The sequence below is a fragment of the Hyalella azteca genome, unplaced genomic scaffold (assembly GCF_000764305.2).
Source record: "Hyalella azteca isolate HAZT.00-mixed unplaced genomic scaffold, Hazt_2.0.2 contig14299, whole genome shotgun sequence".
Lineage (NCBI taxonomy): Eukaryota > Metazoa > Arthropoda > Malacostraca > Amphipoda > Hyalellidae > Hyalella > Hyalella azteca.
The window spans coordinates 59998-72376 of NW_025944190.1; positions in this window are offsets into that span (position 1 = coordinate 59998).

A 12379-nucleotide genomic window follows, 5' to 3' on the forward strand; every position below is an offset into this window, starting at 1 on the left:
ATGCAAGTATACTCATGGTTTATACAAGGTCCCAGAAGGATTACTAGTCTTTGAAAAAAGAAACAACACCAGGGGCCACGGCTATAAACTAAAAAAACAGCGTTGGAACACATCCATGCGACAACATTTCTTCTCGCTTCGAGTCACCGACATGTGGAACAGCCTCCCTTATAGCATCGTTGACGCTCCGAGCATGAACATCTTCAAGAACAGTCTAGACGAAGCTATGCAGGAGCATATGTTCAGTCGTAAAATGCCTAGCAAATTACGGACCAGGCAATAAGTCCAGCAGCTATCTCAATCAATCATCAGTTATAGAAAGATCGGGTTCAAAAGGCCGGATCCCTTGTGAATCAAGTCACGAAAAGTAATATAATCGGCAACAGGCCATGGGCCTATCTCTTCAGGGCCGACACTTCTATTCTATTCCAAGTTAACACTACATTCACACGCTATATATAACAGTGCTGCCAGCGCTAGGTTCAAAAACCTAGATCTAGTTTTTGTGCTTCTAACTAGGTGTTCATAGGTTTTTATTTCACAAACTAAATCAAATCTAATTTTTTTTCAGATTGCTTCACTGAAAGCAAAATCCAATATGACAAAGTACATACAAACCTTGTTATCATTAATTAAATAAAATAATATCACAACACAATAGCAAATAATAGCTCATAATAGCATTCATAACTGAATTCGGACAACAATTATTGTCAAGAAAGTGGAAATGCTACATGCTCCAATTTCTATATATATGTTCATACAAGTTTAAACAGAATACAAATTTACCGTCGGGTGCGTGTCGGTTAAAAGCTAAATGTTAAGAAAAATAAAGTAATAAATTAACTAAAATAATAATAAATAAACAAATAGAATAAATAAATAATCAAATAATATCAAAAATAATAATAAAAAACTGACTGTTCAATAAAATTGTAAATATGTTAAATTGTATGTTTGTGTTTATCTCTATATATACATACTTATTCCTATTTGCACAATAAGGATTTATTACTATGAATTACATGTTAAAAATGTAGTGTTTTAATTAATTCCAGGTTTATTCGGAGATACATTATACGTTTTTCAAAAAATAGTCGCTGGCAGCACTGTAAACCTCGAGGTTCCGCTCGTCTTAGCTCGGTCACTTTACCACTGCAGCCATCGCATGAACAACACTACGGTAAGCGCCACGTGCATCTCTGCTGTCTGCATCTCTTTCTCAACACCACGTGCATCTCTCAACACCACGTGCATCTCTCAACACCACGTGCATCTCTCAACGCCAACTGAAAGGCGTCCGGTATTCCAAGCTGAAAATGTATTGTTTGTTCAATAATGAATTATTATAGCAGAAACAATAAACACTGGGCATCTGAAAGTACTAAACTCGAGGTGAATGCCTCAATGAGAAGCAAGATACGCAGAGAAATGGCTTTCCTTCACAGGAATCACAAAAGGTAGTCACTCTTCTTGCTTTTCGTCTCGCTTCTGAACTGCCTTCATTGTTAGCGATAATTTCATAGCAGGACCTGCAGCGTTTTCTTGTGTTGAGTTTTGGTCCTTCAGCTTCAACTAAAGTAGGTATGGCTGGAACGCAGGCCTGCTATATCAGAACGCTTTGGTCCTGGAAGCATTTCTTTATTCACTTTTCCTGTAACGAGTGACATGACCAGACATTCTTTTAATTCGGTTACACCCATTGTCTTTTGTTGGCTGTAAAACTGATTAAACAGTGCCCATGCATTTACTACAGCAATTCCTGTTAACAACTCAATGGCCAATTTCCGATACCACTTCATGCTTCTTCTGAGTGCAGTATTGTAAGATGTCATCTGATCTGATTTATCAACCCGGCATTTAGCAGTATTGTAGTCCATAACGCTTTGTGGTTTGAGCATCTCGGTACCATTCCGAGTATTTTTCCCCGAGGGTTGAAGATTGCCTGAATGTTCAGGCACGGTTGACAACATTAGCACGTTCCTTTTATCTTTCCAGTTGCAAACTTTTACTCCTTTGCTGTTCAACAAGCCTGAAATTTCTCCTATCTTCAGCTTTGCCCTCGTAACGCTGAGAGGCAATGCTTTTCGATTTTTCCGCACGGCGCACAGTTCCACAGTAGTAAGTTTTTTCCTGTAAGAGTTTTTCGGCCAAGGGAATGGACGAATAGAAGTTATCTGCATAAATAGTTAATCCCCTGCCGAAGAAGGGGCCTTGAAAGCTGCAGGACACAGACTCCGAATGCATATATGTTGGTTCTTTGGCCATGTTGCCGCAATATATCTTAAAGTTCCAAGTGTACGAGTTGCGTGTGCCGAGCTTATATAGCTTTATTCCATATTTATGGGCTTTTCCAGGAATGTATTGTCTACAAGTACCAGAATTGGAGCAGAGAGGCGCGGGTTTGATCCCAGCTCTGTGCGCCAGATTCTGGTCAGAATCGGCAAGGAGGCCGGGCGGTTAAGCAAAGAAAATTTGAAGCAGTGAGTTGCGAGTTCAAGCCCGCTACGAGCTGTGGACGTTCTGCGATGTTGAGAATCGGCGGCAGGCCCACGGCCTAATAAACGCTGAAACTGCTAGGTACATCATTTCGATTCCTGGCCATGAACGTTCTGAGATGGAGCACAATTAAATTAAATGCGGATGGTTAAAATTGAACCCCACAATCATGCGATGGTAGTGATTTATTATATTTTTATGTCCCGCTTATTCCGAGACATAGACGGTTTCGTCTTATTTTTGTTCAGGCGTTGTCATAGAGTAGAACATGGAGTAACCTGCGTAGGAAGATGATCAACAGCACTTTACAAAGTCCTGTCATTTGTATATATGCTCAAAATGAAGTTCCCAATACAGAGCCATGGAAAACCCCGCTGCTCTTCTCAGCCATGCTTGAATTTTCCTCTTTCATAAAATCAGACCGCTTATACTCGGTAAATCAATATTGCTGCCATCGAAGCACCGACAATCTAATTGTAAAGGCCCAGAAATTCGCCTGGAGTTGTCGACGTTGAACCGACCCGAGGACTTACTTATACTGTAATGTCTATCAATTGATCCAACCCCAGGATGCTCATGATATTAAGTTCTTTTTATTGTTGAAAAATGTACGAACGACTCCATCCGGTCTTGCTGATATTCATCATGTCAAGTCAGTGCAATGCAGGTGATTATATGACCGTTTTCCTATGGTATATTTCCAACAGGATTCATCGACTGAATTTGAGCAGATAGGTTGGTAGTTATTTGTTGAAATTTTAGTTTATCGCGTCATAAACAGAAAACAACCAAAACATTAGTATTAGGAAGAGAAAATCTAGCAATAATAAAAATAATTGCACGAAGTTATTACCTAACAATATTAGATATCCAGGTTGCAGTTAATTTTTTGCATTAACGATGTCAATGAGACGCTTTCACAGCTTTAAAACCCATAGATTGTTTAAAAAATGTACGATGACAACAATTACCGATTACGCCATGTATAGTCGGAATGTTTCCATAAGAACTGGTCGCAAAACAGTCGGTAGCGCGCCATACAATCGCTAAAGTAAAATTGCACGCATTTTCTCAGCATCAACACGAAGATGTTCCAAATGCCCGAAGAAACAGGCCTATCGAGGCCTATTCTTCAACGCCGAAGATATTATACTACTGCAATAGTTTGAAGAAAACTACAATATGCCGACAAGTCTTCATTGTACCTAGATTGTAGTGTGAGAAACAGCAATGAAATATTTTTTTGTGAGAACTCGCATAGCGAATCAAATACCAAAAGAAAAACTTAATATTTTATATATTCTCAAGATCATCAAGACTTATTCCTGTAGATGAATTATATCATCCGATAGTTGTTTGTTGTTCGAATGCTAAATTACAATTTGTGAGCGAAGTTGTTATTAAAATTGCCTCCGGCATCAACTGTCGAGCCGGGGGTGAGAATCGAAAGGCACGTATAGCGAGCTCCCGAGATAAATTTGCGAGAATTTTCTAATTATTTAGTTTCTTTCAACTATTTCTTAATCAAGCGGTTCTTTGCTTATTTGTGTAGTGTTGGAATATTTTATGGAAACCTGATATGTGCAGAAACTCGTTTCACTAACAATTTTTATTAGTTTCGAATTTCGATTAGGCTAGGTACCTAGTACCTACCAGGCTACCTACCTTTTAAATGAAGTTACGATTACCCCCACTCAAAGACGTCAAAGTGACCGTAGCACAAAGCGGAGAGTCTTTTTGATTTTTGAGTCTTTTAATTAGACCAGTACCGTATTATGGATTCCAGCGTTGTCATACCTAAAAATTTTGGTTTAAATCTTGAGTTCATGAGGATTTTCAAAATTAACTGATTCGAAAAAAAATCTATGAATTTTTCTACCGGTATGCGAGACTCAACTATTAATCAGTGTCGACTAGTTATGACATGAATAATTTGATGAATAGATTATTTATTTATCTCTGTATTAATTTTGTACTATTGTTTCAGTTCAGATTTACAAGATGTCATTCCCAAAAGGCAGTGATACCATCCCGTAAGTATTTTTTTATACCAAAGCTTGCAGATTTTTATGATTTAAAATAAGTCATTGGTAGATAGTTTGGATTTTGGCGATTAGTAATTATTAAGGTCAATTGGGTCTTGGCCCTGCCGCCCTTGGAAACCCCCAATCTGAAATAACCGGTATTGAATATAATTCTAGGTATAAACTATAAAGATATGTTGGTCAAAACTCAAAACATATTTCACCATTAATTAAAAAAAATTGCAGGTAAAAATGTGAGTTTCTTTTAAGTAGGGTAAACGCGGTATATTCCGACATGCGACATCGTAGGTAATTCCATCACTTCTCTAGTTTTTCCTTTATATTAAGCTTTGTTTTAGTTCCATGCGTTCATTCATGGTTGAAATCAGCCATGGTCAGGAAGATGTGCCAGGTGCGCGGGAATTTTTTTTGTCATTTTAACGACCTGCGCGGTGCGCCGTACAATGCTGGTAAAAAAAATGCGCCGTGCGCCGTACTTTAGAAAGTCGACAATATACGCAAGTATATTGACTACGCGAGTCGAACTGTCAATAATACAATGTAAGACATGTCCGGGTTACTTCTGACTCTTCCGCGTTCAGCTTGGGGATACGGAACGTACGGTAATCGTACGGGATAGCGCGAACTGCAGAAGTCAAGATTAAAGAACCACACCGCAAATCATTCATTCACTAATAAGTGCTAATTGCATCAAAAACACAGGCACCGGAAGAAATCTATCTCAATTATAAATTTTCATTTTTATTGCAACGATGAAGGTTAATTATAGAGGCGAACAACAAACATTAATAAAAATGAGAACAGCTTCAGAGGGACACATCACACTCGAAGATCGTTCAGCGTTACTTGAAATCTACAGACGATGTTGCCATTCCATTCAGATGAAAACTGTGTCTAAATCAGAACTGTGTCGGACGGCTCCGCGGCCTGCGCCGAGTGCTACGCCGCGTGGAATCGATGACCGAACGAAATATAAAAAGCTATATATACGCGAGAAAATTCCCCGTTTATATACATCTTCCTGAGTGTGGTTGAAATGGTGACGTCATACATTTGCCTGTCGAAATACGGCAAAAACACTAGGTCTTGGCCATCTAGCGGGAAAATATTGAGATCCAAAGAGAGACAATGCATGCCTTGTGGTGAGATCATTGAAAAATGTGTCAAATTTGACAGTTGACATGGCTCTACCAAATAGTGAATAACTGTTTTTATAGGAAGAATATTATGGTTTGAGACTTTTAAATACGTCTGTGAATATATTAGGAATCCTTTAAGTATACTTGTATTCATAGTGGCAAAGCAGAGAGGTTTTTAGACTCCTTCAAGTTCAATTTGAGTCCTATAAGTAGACCAGCAAAGTATCATGGATACCAGCATCATCATACATAAGATATTGGTTCAAATCTCAAATAAATGAGGAAATTTAAACTGAACTGATTCAAAAAAATTGATAGTTTGCCACTTTGCTTGTATTCGCTGATTTCAAGTCGCAAATAAATTAATAGATGATTAAGTTGAGATGTTGGATTTCGACACATGAAAACAAATTCTGACACAACTTGAATTGGACACACACAGATCGTTCAAAGCTTTGTTCAAAAATTGAAATTTGCTTAATTAAAAGCCTAATAGCTGTTAATTAAAACGTAATTAAGTAGTGTTCAATATTCATTAGTGTTTTAATTCAAAGCCGTGTTGTATCCCAATACAGCTCACACAGCAAACGGAATTTGAACACGTGGATGTCGGCAATACGAATCAGTTAAATTTGAAGCGCTGACGCAATACGACTCACCACGTGTTGGATGTTGCCACACAAAGTGACGGAATATAGGGATTTGGTAGGTTTCCATTCTAAATGCTTTTTAATAAATATGGCAACATTTTGTGACGTTTCATCGTTGCTGACGCGTAGTGAAGTGTTTTGAGAGTCATGTGAAGGCAACAGAACTTATGTAACGCATATGTTTTTTTTTATAGTTTTTCATTTCTCGATGCGTCCTTAAAGTGTCGGAATATACCGCGTTTACCCTAGCTAAATAGACAAGACAATGAAAACAGGTAGAGATGTCCCTCAGACCTCAGTGGCTCAGTCCCTCTGTTTTTGGAACCTAACTCAGAGGCTAACCGAAAGATTCTTAGATTCCTGTTAGATGAATTATATACCTCCTAATTAATTGTTGATATAAGTGAACAATTGGGCTGTAAGATTTTAAATTTAGTGTAAATTTGTCACTTATTACCTGCTAGATTTCATAAGGTAATAAGGAGCCTAAATTTGGAAGTTGGATAATTCCATTCTAGCCGCCCTTTCAATGACAAAAATAAGACCTGTGCATGTCTACATGTACAGGGCTGGAAAAGTCCTATTTTTGTCTGAAATATCGCGGCTCTAATATCATATAATTTCAGTAGGTATGAAAGCTTGCGTCTCGAATGTCATAAATTTTTGTTCGATCGAAAAATTGCAGTTTGCATTTCGCAAACATGTCATTTCATAAAATTTTCAACTTGCGCAATCCGCATCGCTTTACCGTTCCCGCCAAAATATCTTGCAGAAAAAACATAAACATCGTAATGTAAACAAATCAACTACCGTAAAATGGGGTAACTTAGACCGGCGGGGTAACTTAGATCACTTTTCGTTTTTTTAACAAAAACCCCCACAACTCAAAAACTATTTGACATAGAAAAATTTTGTCAATGGGCATTAAAGGCCTAATACTGAGGCTACATAACACAATAGCAAGATTTGAAAAATTTGCATATCTAATAGGTTAAAAAATTAAAAATGTGACCCACAAAAAAAGCTATTATTTAAAGCCTGTCAGAGTACCCCCTCCAATTTTTTTATTTTTTGGTTAAATAACTCCAGGTTTTGATGCATTGTAGTAGAACACTTCTAGTTACATACCTATGCAAATAACAAATTTTAGGAAAGTGTCATAGTTTGCAAATGGGGGGCGCCATCCCCAAATTGGGTAACTTAGACCACCTAATGTCAGCCCTGACGGGGTAACATAGACCGGCTTGGAAGTTAATATCAAATTACCATATATAAGACTCTGTAGAATCTGAAATATAAAGAAAAAAACATTAATAGGTGTATCAAACATAAAATATGTTATATAGGTACCTATGGTAATTTTAACTTAATTTCCAAGCCAGTCAATGTTACTCCGTCATGACTGCCATTAGGTGGTCAAAGTTACCCCATTGGGGGGCAGCACTCCCCATTTGCAAACTATGACACTTTCCTAAAATCTGTCTTTTGCATATGTAACTAGAAGAGTTCTACTACAATGCATCAAAACCTGGAGTTATTTTACCAAAAAATATAATTGATTTTACCACCCGGTCTAAGTTACCCCAAGAGCTGGGGTAACAAAGACCATCACTTTTTTTGAAATTACATAAAGACTATGAGAGGCAGGAGCCAGCAATTTATGGTGAGTGAAGCTAGAGTATAGACCTGTATTTTGCATGTTTCAATTCAAGTTTAATTTAGCTAGTAAAAAAATGGCATCATTTATAAAAAAAAAGTGGTCTAAGTTACCCCATTTTATGGTACCTACTTAAATTATATGATATTGGAGCTGCAATATTTCAGAAAAAATAGGACTTTTCCAGCCCTGTAAACTTCATCCCTTTTAACTGCGTTTTCCTAAATTCTTCTAAAAAATACACAGGAATGTCACATTTGTTTGCAATTTTTGGGAAATTCTTCTTGATATTTTGGATAAAACAAGTACATTTTTAATACATTGATATAGTTGGAAATATTATCTTTGCTATTCAAGTCTAAAAATGTTTCTGCATGGCTCTATGGTCTACCAAATTTGGGATGCAAAACTTTATAAAATATTGCAGTGCTACTAGCATAGTGGCACATGAGACTTTTTAGTCTGACCTTTCCTATGAGAATTTAGGTCCCTGAATATTTATTGCACCCTTTGATATTAAGCAAAATTATGATTAACTCTTGCAATGAGAGATGAACTGAGTCTGAAAAATCCATCAGCAAGATCTTTTTATCTATACATATTTGGGGCTGTAAATTCTATATTGTCTATGACACTCAAGGTTTCACTCAGCTGTCAGCATACTGTCTAAAATCCCTCAACTTGCTGCATGTTAGCCAAGTCAAGGCAATAGAAAACTGGCCGGAACCTCTCACGTGGAAAACATATTCCCAAGACTGTATGTATAGGTACTTGATTTTTGGAGTTATTTCAAATTTTTGAGCTGTGTGTTATTTTTCTAAGCCAGTTTTTGAATTGCAAACCCGTTGGTTAGCTGGCATGCACATATTGATCTGAATCTCGACTATTAAAGACTTGAAAATGGCTAAAAAAATATTCTTTATTAAGGGGAGCGTCTACCCTAAAATAGAAAATTTTCACTTTTTTGGTTTTTATACTCATTTTAAAGCTGACATTCTGCCCTATCCAACGGTAGCACTGCCATCTCTCTACGTTGATTTATGATTTCACGACATTTCATGAAAGGGGGCCGAGTGGGTGAGTTCTTTAAGTAATTAGATAGGAACTAATTAGCTGCTGAGCTCTTTAAATATAATGTCTACTTGAGTTGTGCTGCAGTTATGTGTTTAGTCTCATCTTAAAGCTGACATTCTGAGCTATCCAACGGTACCATTGCCATCTCTGTACGTTTATTTGTACGTTCACGACACTTCATGAAAGGGGGGCGGGGGGAGAGTTCTATCAGTAATTACATAGGAGCTAATTCGCTGCCCAGCACTACAAATACAGTGTTTCTATGAGGTGTAGCTCAGTGTGCCTCCGGGCTTTGTAGGGAGAGATGCGCATGTAGTTGCTCCCATCATCCTTGAGTGGAATCAAGCTCCAGAAACGTTTAGTTTGGTATCTTCGCATCGAATGATATGTGTCTCGATGTTGTAGCTTGGAAATCCTAGGACTAGATCCATTTCTACAGTACCCCCTTTAATAGCCGTTTTCTAAGAATTTCACGTTTTCTTTCATTTTTTTCGAAAAACTCACACGAACAAAATGCGAGTTTTTTTCCATTTTACATATGTGTACCAAGTTTCAGAGTGATCCGACTGTAAATAGCCGAGATAATTTTTAGGGTAGACGCTCCCCTTAAGTAAATCTGAGGGAAATTTTAGACTGGTAATGTATGAACATATAGAGTGCAGACATAGTATTTGCATCAAGAAACCTGTATTAATTTATGTGTGAAACAGAATTTTCCCTTGTATAAGTCATATGATATTGTATAATCAGATGATAGCTTTTATAAATCAGATTATAGCTTGTAACTGAAAAAGTTATCAGGCTGCATTGATCTTGAATTTGAGAACAAATATTCTTTGAACTACAAACTGCTAAAAGCTTGTTCACTCTAGAGGCAATATTGTTTGTGATGATATATATTTATCATATTTTTGTTAAAGGAACTATGCATACTCAAAAAAAAAAAAGAATAATGCATTTCAAATACAGTCACGATCCAGGATAGTTTGTTGGAACCGCACTCAGGCAGTCCTCCCACACTCCTGCAGAAAAAATGCAAAAGTTCAAAATTTCTTTGCACAACACATTTCTAATCTGTAATATTTTGGATCAGAGGAAAATATGACTTAGAAGCTTTGATATTTCTTTATTACCAACCAAAATAATCTGATTTTGGAGCAGGTGTGAAATATATCTACTTTCCAAGCCATAACTGGAGCTCTACCACTATTTTGGGACCAGGGAGATTTATCTCCAATCAAATTCTTGATGAACATTTAGGAATAAGCTATAAAATTTTGTGATTTTGGAAGTACCATTTTTAAAAAAAAAAAGTTTCTTTTTAATCTGTGTCAGAAATTATGATTCATAGGCTTGAAATAATTATAAAACTATTTAAATTTTGCTATAACATTATTGTTGTTTTTTTTTATAAAATGAAATACTTGTATTTGCACAATTTTTTTTTATTCACATTTATGTGAGAGAGCTACCAATATTCTCTCCTTTTGTCCCCATTTTTCCTCATCAAAAAGATCACACAACACCTGCAAACAAGTCTTGTGTTCCCATGTATACTCGTATATGTTGTTCCTGTCTTGAATCTTGTGGGCAAGATGGATGTGTTATCTATATGTGTACCATACAAATATGCTTTGTATCCATGTATATTTTTTGTATGCGTATATACTTGTCATTAATTCAATTTTTTGGTCAATTCAATTTCTGATCAATTTTTGATCAAAAATCAAGGGCTAGTTTCTGGAATTACTGAGTTGTACTAAATTACCTGGCCAGTGATAGTTCACCACACTTGTGATGATGACCCTACCCATACCCTCCACTGGTCCCTACCCATACCCTCCACTGGTCCCTACCCATACCCTCCACTGACCCCTACCCATACCTTCCACTGACCTCTACCCATACCCTCCACTGACCTCTACCCATACCCTCCCCGTCCCCTCCCCGTCCCCTCCACTGACCCATCCCCCGTGTCGCGTGCAGCCTACTCCCCCGAGAACGTCAAGTTCTGGGCGGAGAAGCGCCACAAGGAGTGGTACGGACACGACCACTAGTGGCCACCTGTCCGACGGCGGCCATCCAACCACTAGTGGCCACCTGTCTGACGGCGGCCAACCTCTCCTCCTTACATGGGCGCTGGGTGCCCTGCGCTGTGGTCGCTACTGCAGTTGTAGCGCCGCTCTTGTAGTCTTTAATAATTATATATTTTTCCTCGAGTGGGTGAGACTGAGCAGCCGTTTACTATCTTTGCTAGCAAGTAAAAAAATTCATATTTTCCCTGTTTCCGCTATTATTCCCCTGAAATTATAAGAGTTTATCCATCAACACTCCTGCAGTCCTTGGTTACTTGAAGACATCTTCGTAAATCATGTTTCACGTTTTCGGAAATGTTATTTACTATTTGAAATAAAATATGTATAGATAATATTTCAACGTGTATTTTTCTTACCACCTTTGTGCTGGATTTGAATATCCATTATATGGTTAGTTTATCTTGTCAAATGGTGGCGTCCTTCAGAGGTCGGTTGATGTTAGAGGTCCTAGGGTCACAACGTCAACCCCGCCTGCTGCTCCCGAGACAAGGAGTGGCTGACGCCGGCACCGCGAGTCAGGAAACCTTCGCTAATCTTTCAATATCAACACTAATTAGCGGTGTAGTCTACTGTAGATCATCTCAGACGTCCCATCTTGAATAGAGAATTCTTATTCAACTCTACACTGTCGAGGTTATATATTCAAATAGGTAGAATTAGTCGACGTAAGAACGTACCAAGATAAGGACTCGAGAACGATGAATTTGCGTGCTGCGAATGCGTCATTCTAACGTTTCTGCCACGTCATTCAACGTTAGTCATTTTATTCCAACGTTCCAGTCACTTCAACCAAACGTTACTGTCCTGTCACGAAGTTTCCCTGCAATTCCTAAATTTCAGAAATGAGTGATATACAACACCGCTCTGACGGAGGACAACCTTATCTAGGTTGCTAGGCGGTCATTTTTTCCGCGACAAAATCCGCGATTTAGTTTTTTTCTAAATTGCGCTGGCCGGCTAAAATTCATGATACGGGTACTTCCTTAATTGAATTTAAAAAACACCAAAAAGATGGAATTGAATTTTTACACCGGAACCTACAAATATACTAGCATATATTGAGTTTTTGCCTTATAGGCCTTTTTGGTCCGCGAACTTGGCCATTTTTTAGGCCATCTGGCAACCCTGGGCCTTATAGCGACTGGTTACACGTTCCAGGAATACAATAATTTGACTGATCAGCATCTGCAAGGTAATTTAATATTATAGGGAATATTGA